Raw genomic sequence first — 6000 nt, 5'->3', positions numbered from 1 at the left:
TGAGGCAAAGATGGGAATCTTGAGGAAACAGCTAGCTGCAGGTTCTAGCTTGCATGAGGACATTCTGTTTTCTGCTTTGCTTGTCTCTGAAGGTCCAGCTTTCAGGCTTTAAACTTAATCCCAGCAGACCTGAACTGACACCTCTTGGTTATGTCTGCGATGTAGTAAATCAACACCCTAGTAGGAAGCTATTCAAGGATTTAATATCTAGGAACTTACTACAAGAAAATTGCAACATGGGAAACCCTCACGCGGGTTGAGAGGCGGTGTGTTAATCTGTGTTGGGTACGGAGTGGCACTGAGCTGGCATTCTGCAAGCAGGGATAGGCTTTCGGTCCTGTGTTCATCGTATAGTTCATCAAACCAACAGGGGCTCATGGAGCCTATGGTAGCCTCAAACTAGAAACATCGAGGAGGTTGACCTTGACCTTCAATCTTCCTGCCTCCACCTCCAAGAATTATGACTATGTAATAATAACACTCAGTTTATGCAGCACTGGGATTGAACCCGGGGCTCCTTCATTTCACAAACGCTACTCACTTAGTCTCTTGACCCTGGACTAGGTTTATGTCTGAGCCTTTCTGAACTAGATCGTTCCCTAGGCTGCTTTCAGCTTTAAGGCCCTATGCCTCTAAGCAGCTATCAGCAACGTGTGATTTGAACAGCAGGTAAATAAAGGGCCAAGGCAGCCTATCTGGAGTCAGGGGACCTCTTTGTAATAGGTCTGAGTCAGTGTAGTGGTATGAGCCTGTAGTCCTTGGGAAGCTGAGACAGAATGATGGCTTAAGCCCAGGAGTTCAAGACCAGGCTGGGCAGTAGAGTGAGACCCATGGTAGGGTTGGGGAATTATCTGTAGACCATTTCCAGATGAATGCAGAGCTGTTTATACACACATATATATTACTACCATTGTAATGGGAGGTCACAGGGTCCTAAAGCAAGACCTCCAGTACCCTCTGCTCAAGTGATTCGTGGGCTTACACTTCAGAATCTGTACTGGCTGACTGGGAGTTTGAGACCAACATGGGCTACACCAAGACCCTCAGGAAATATCTGAGGAAATCTCAGGAAATAAAACCAAGCCTGGCAGTGGTGGTGCACACTTTTAATTCCAGCACTCGAGAGGCAGAGTCAGGCGGAACTCTGAGTTCGAGACCAGCCTGGTCTACAGAGTGAGTTCCAGGACAGCCAGGGCTATACAGAGAAACTGTCTCGAAAAACACAACACAACACGGCACAACAAACAAACAAACAAAAAACCAAAGAACATAATCTCTACATTGATAAGGCTTATTAATTTTTCACCAACTCTCTCTCTCTCTCTCTCTCTCTCTCTCTCTCTCTCTCTCTCTCTCTCTGGCACTAGGGGACAAAGCCAGGGTCTTTCATATCATAGAGTTATACTCTCGGCTCTTCCCCTCAACCTATAATAAAAATGCTCCAAACAGTCAGAGAAATTGAAAGGCTAGTATAACTAATACACGTATTAGTTCTGTCTCTTTCATCCTCAGAACTTAAAACATAGTCAAGGATGACCTTGAATTTCTGACCCTCCTAACTCCTAAATTTCTAGATTAGGGGTGTGTACCACCACATCCTTTTTATGTGGTGCTAGGGATTGGGCTTGTGTTTGGTTTGGGCTAGGTGGGCACTATACCAACTGGACTACATCTTTATCCCTAAAACTTTTTACATGGTAATATTTTACTATGTGTACTTTATCTTCTTTGATTTTCTGTTGTTCTTCGAATCGATATTATGGCACATTATCCTCTAGCACTCCCAATAATCTTTCTTTCTTTTTTTTTTTTTTTTTCCCGAGACAGGGTTTCTCGGTGTAGTTTTGGAGGCTGTCCTGGAACTCACTCTGTAGACCAGGCTGGCCTTGAACTCACAGAGATCTGCCTGGCTCTGCCTTCCCAGTGCTGGGATTAAAGGCGTGCGCCACTGCTGCCCGGCCCCAATAAAAGGGTAAAAATAATTGGGACTGGAGAGGTGTCTCAGTAGTGAAGACCAACCATTGTTCTCACAGCCGACCCATCTTCCATTTCCAGTACCCACATGTAATGTCAATACTACCCGATGGGAACAAGACCACTACTGAAATTTGACGAAATATTGACCAGGATGATGGGCTTTGGACAGGTCCATTCCAGGATTTCCAGAAAATGCCACAAACTATATTGTTCAGGTGCTTAAAAAGGCAAATCCACGAGATTATATATTTCCTGCCTTCACCCAATTGGGGGCAAGCACACATCCTGATGCACTTCCTGCCTACGTACCTTCCACCTACACGTGATCAAGCACATCTGGTGCAGTTGGGTCAACCAAACTTATTTAGAGAAGTGAAAACATGTGGCTTGTTATCTAATATGAACAACAGCCTCTGGCATCTCAGGAAGTATCTGTCCTTGGGCAAGGGGCTTGCGGGTTAGAGGCATTTTGTTTTGTGTTTTTCTCTCTCTTTTTGTATTTTCCCCAAGATAGGGGAGTATCTCTGTGTAACAGTCCTGGCTGTCCTGGAATTTGCTTTGTATACCAGGCTGTCCTCAAACTCACAGACATCCACCTGTCTCTGCTTCCTGAGTTCTGGGTTTAAAGGCATGTGCCTCCATGCCCGGCTCTGTTCTATGGATCTCTTAGGCACAGTAATTAAAATTTACAACATAACTTTGACTCTCACTCCATCTCCAGGTGATCCTGAATCCTCTTCTGGCCTTCACAGGCTCCAGGCATGCATGCAGTGTACAAACATACATGCAGGCAGAAAGAAGTGTTAGGGGTGAGGATGGGAGTCTCTGTGACCACCAAGGCCATCAGAGTTTCATATGCTAGAGATAAGAAGGCAGTTTGGTTCAACACCAGGACTCAGTAGCTGGTGTTGGTTCAAACTTGGAGAGTCTGACCCCTAGTAGTTTATTTTAGGTCTATTTAAGCACAGCACAAATTGGAAAAAAAAAGTTTCCTGGTGATAATTTCTGGGTGATAATCCCACTTGCACAGCAAAGCTTAAGACATGACTACATCTAAACTCTTGTACATCTAAAGTACTAGTGACATCTTCCACAAAGATAGGTTCTATAGATTAACTGAGAAAACAGATTCAAGATAAACAAGCTCATGATAAAGGTCTGGGGGAGTATAGCGCTTTAGATTGACTCAGACACACAAGCTCAAGATAAGGGTCTATAAGAGTTGAGCCGGTGGGTGTGGCCTGGCCACACAGATAGTAAAAAGGTCACCAGGCTATTACCCACATCCATTCCCAACTTCTGGGCAGAAAACAGGTTATACATCCCTCTGTTTGAAGAGACAACCCTGTGTGTTTAATCTTCCTGGCTTCCCTAATGCTTTTCTGTGAGCACTAGGACATACATGCCTCCTACAGGAATGGTGTACACACATTTAATGCTAATACTTGAAAAACAGAGGCAGGTAGGTCTCTGTGAGTTCAAGTCCAGCCTGATTTACATATGAAGTTTCAGGCCATCCAGGGCTATATAGCAAGACCCTGTCTAAGCTGGGTGGTGGTGGTGCATGCCTTTAATCCCAGCACTCGGGAGGCAGAGTCAGGCGGATCTCTGTGAGTTCGAGGCCAGACTGGTCTACAAAGTAAGTTCCAGGAAAGGCGCAAAGCTACACAAGAAACCCTGTCTCGAAAAACCAAAAAAAAAAAAAAAAAAAAAAAGACCCTGCCTCAAAAACAAAACATATATGAAGACAAAACACTCATCCATAAAAAAAAAATAAATCAATAATAACAATAATAATAATAATAATAATAAACTTAGGGCTAGGTAAAATGCTTGCCATACAAGCATGAGGAGCTATTTTGAATCCCCACAATCCACATAAAAGAACACATAATTAAAAAACCTGTAATCAGATGTTAACAATACAAACACACATATCAAGGTCTCTGGTAGATCCTGCTCCAAACCCTGCTCCAAACCCAGGGTATGCAAAAAAAATCTGCAATGTCAACGAGAACTAAACTTTTCCATCTGACGGGTATAAGGAAAGAAAACACATGCGGGCTGATGGTAACTTTCTCTTTTACTTCATCCTGATAAATCTGTCTCTTGAAAATGTCTCCTCATAGCTAAATCTCTCCACACAGCTACATCTCCTCTCAACAGAAAAACTTTGGACAATGTATGAGTTATATTTTGAAGGTCAGAGCCATTCTGATAACACATGGGAAATCACACAGTTTCTCTCAGGCCAGTGATGTCCTGATGACCGGCCAGTGAGTGAGTAACCATGGTAGTGCTTGGCTGTCAGCCAGACTGTAAAGCAAGAATGGGAGGCACATAGCTGAGTGCTCAGAGTTTCCAACAGAGAGTGACACTGAAATTCAGTACCTAAACAATAAACAGTTAGTTGGCTGAACCTTGAGTCCTGCACCATAAAACTGATGTTAGGGGTACATGCAGAAAGTCAGTTGTTGAGAGGGTCTGTGCAGGGAGTTATGTCTTTAATGTTGTCAGTCAGACCTTTGCAAGAGAAGAGCTGGCACTAAAGTTGCTTCATGCCTGACCTTGGTTCAACAGACTCCTGGGGATCTGTCCTTGTGCAACTCATCTGCAGCGGAGACTAGTCTGCTTTGAATTTGTTTTGAGGTCTTAAATCAGCTAACGGTATAAAAAGCTGTTTTTGTAACTGAGAATACTGTTGTTTTCCTCTGTCAGTCTGAGCTATGAAAAATATCCTACTATTATTTCTATTCATTAAAATTATACAGCTTAAGAAGAGATCATCTTCCTTACCATCCACAGATAATGTGTGCCCTGTAGATGGTATATATACACAAGATAAACACACAAGTAATGGGGAAAATACTCATAGCTGTTTTTACAGAAGAAATGTAGTGGCACATGAGAAAAATTACAGACAGAAGCAACCAGTTTTCTGAGTCTGTAGTCCCGTAAGCATTTCTTGACAAGGTTCCTCCATCAGAGGGTTATTCCTCTGGTGGATTGACACCTGAAGTATTAATTCCCATCTATCTGTTGTATTTATGCTATGGCCCATCACACACACACACACACACACACATACACACACACACACACACACACACACAAGAATAAGAAAAATTCAAGATAAGGGTGTGACTCAGTTGTTAGAATGCTTGCCCTGCGTGGATAAGGCTCTGGGTTCCTGAGTTCTGGAATTAAGATGTACAACACTGTGCTAAGTTTATTTGGTACTGGAAATAGAACCCAAGGCTTCAAACATGCTAAGCAAGCACTCTCCCAACTGAATTAAATCCTAGCCCAGCTTGTATCTTTCTAGTAACATACATATTTATCTAGTTATCTGAATTCTTGACAGTTGATTATAGTACTTCTTCATAATTCTTTATTTTTCCTTCTTTATAAACATACAACTAAATATCTGTACAATATCCTATCATATAGATGTGTTCCACATTATATTCAAATTTTGCTGAATGTCTTTCAAACGTAAGGTGTTCCCTCCATATAAATGATATTGAAATGATGGTGTCTGTGTAAGCAACATTTTTCTGTTTTGATTATGACACAGGATAGTAATTAGGAAAGAGATGCCATGCTCCTTAAGCTCACCCAGCTACGTGACATTGAGCAAGGCATTCATGTTTAGATTTATAAACCTGCAGCATGGAAATGACAGTGCTTCCCGGGTACCTACCTTATGTTAGTATTAGAATTACTTTGTACTACTAAGTAACTGGTATGAAGCTGGGCCTGGTGGTACAGGCCTTTAATCTCAGCTGCTTGGGAGACAGGAAGCTCCGAAGTTGAAGGTTGGCTTCCACAATTCATTAAACCCTCTTTCAAAATAAAAAGGTGTCAGGGAAAGGTCTGATATGGTGCTCAGTGGTGAAATGTTTGCTTAGCATGCACAAAGCCCCATATATCCGACCCACAATATTGCAAATCACCATTGTTACCACTACCACCATCAATATCATCGTGTCTAGGATGGGCATTAGGAGTGTGTGATGATAT

The sequence above is a fragment of the Peromyscus californicus genome, unplaced genomic scaffold (genome assembly GCF_007827085.1).
Source record: "Peromyscus californicus insignis strain IS unplaced genomic scaffold, ASM782708v3 Scaffold_16__1_contigs__length_79575227, whole genome shotgun sequence".
NCBI lineage: Eukaryota > Metazoa > Chordata > Mammalia > Rodentia > Cricetidae > Peromyscus > Peromyscus californicus.
Note: the sequence above shows the minus strand (reverse complement) of the source record.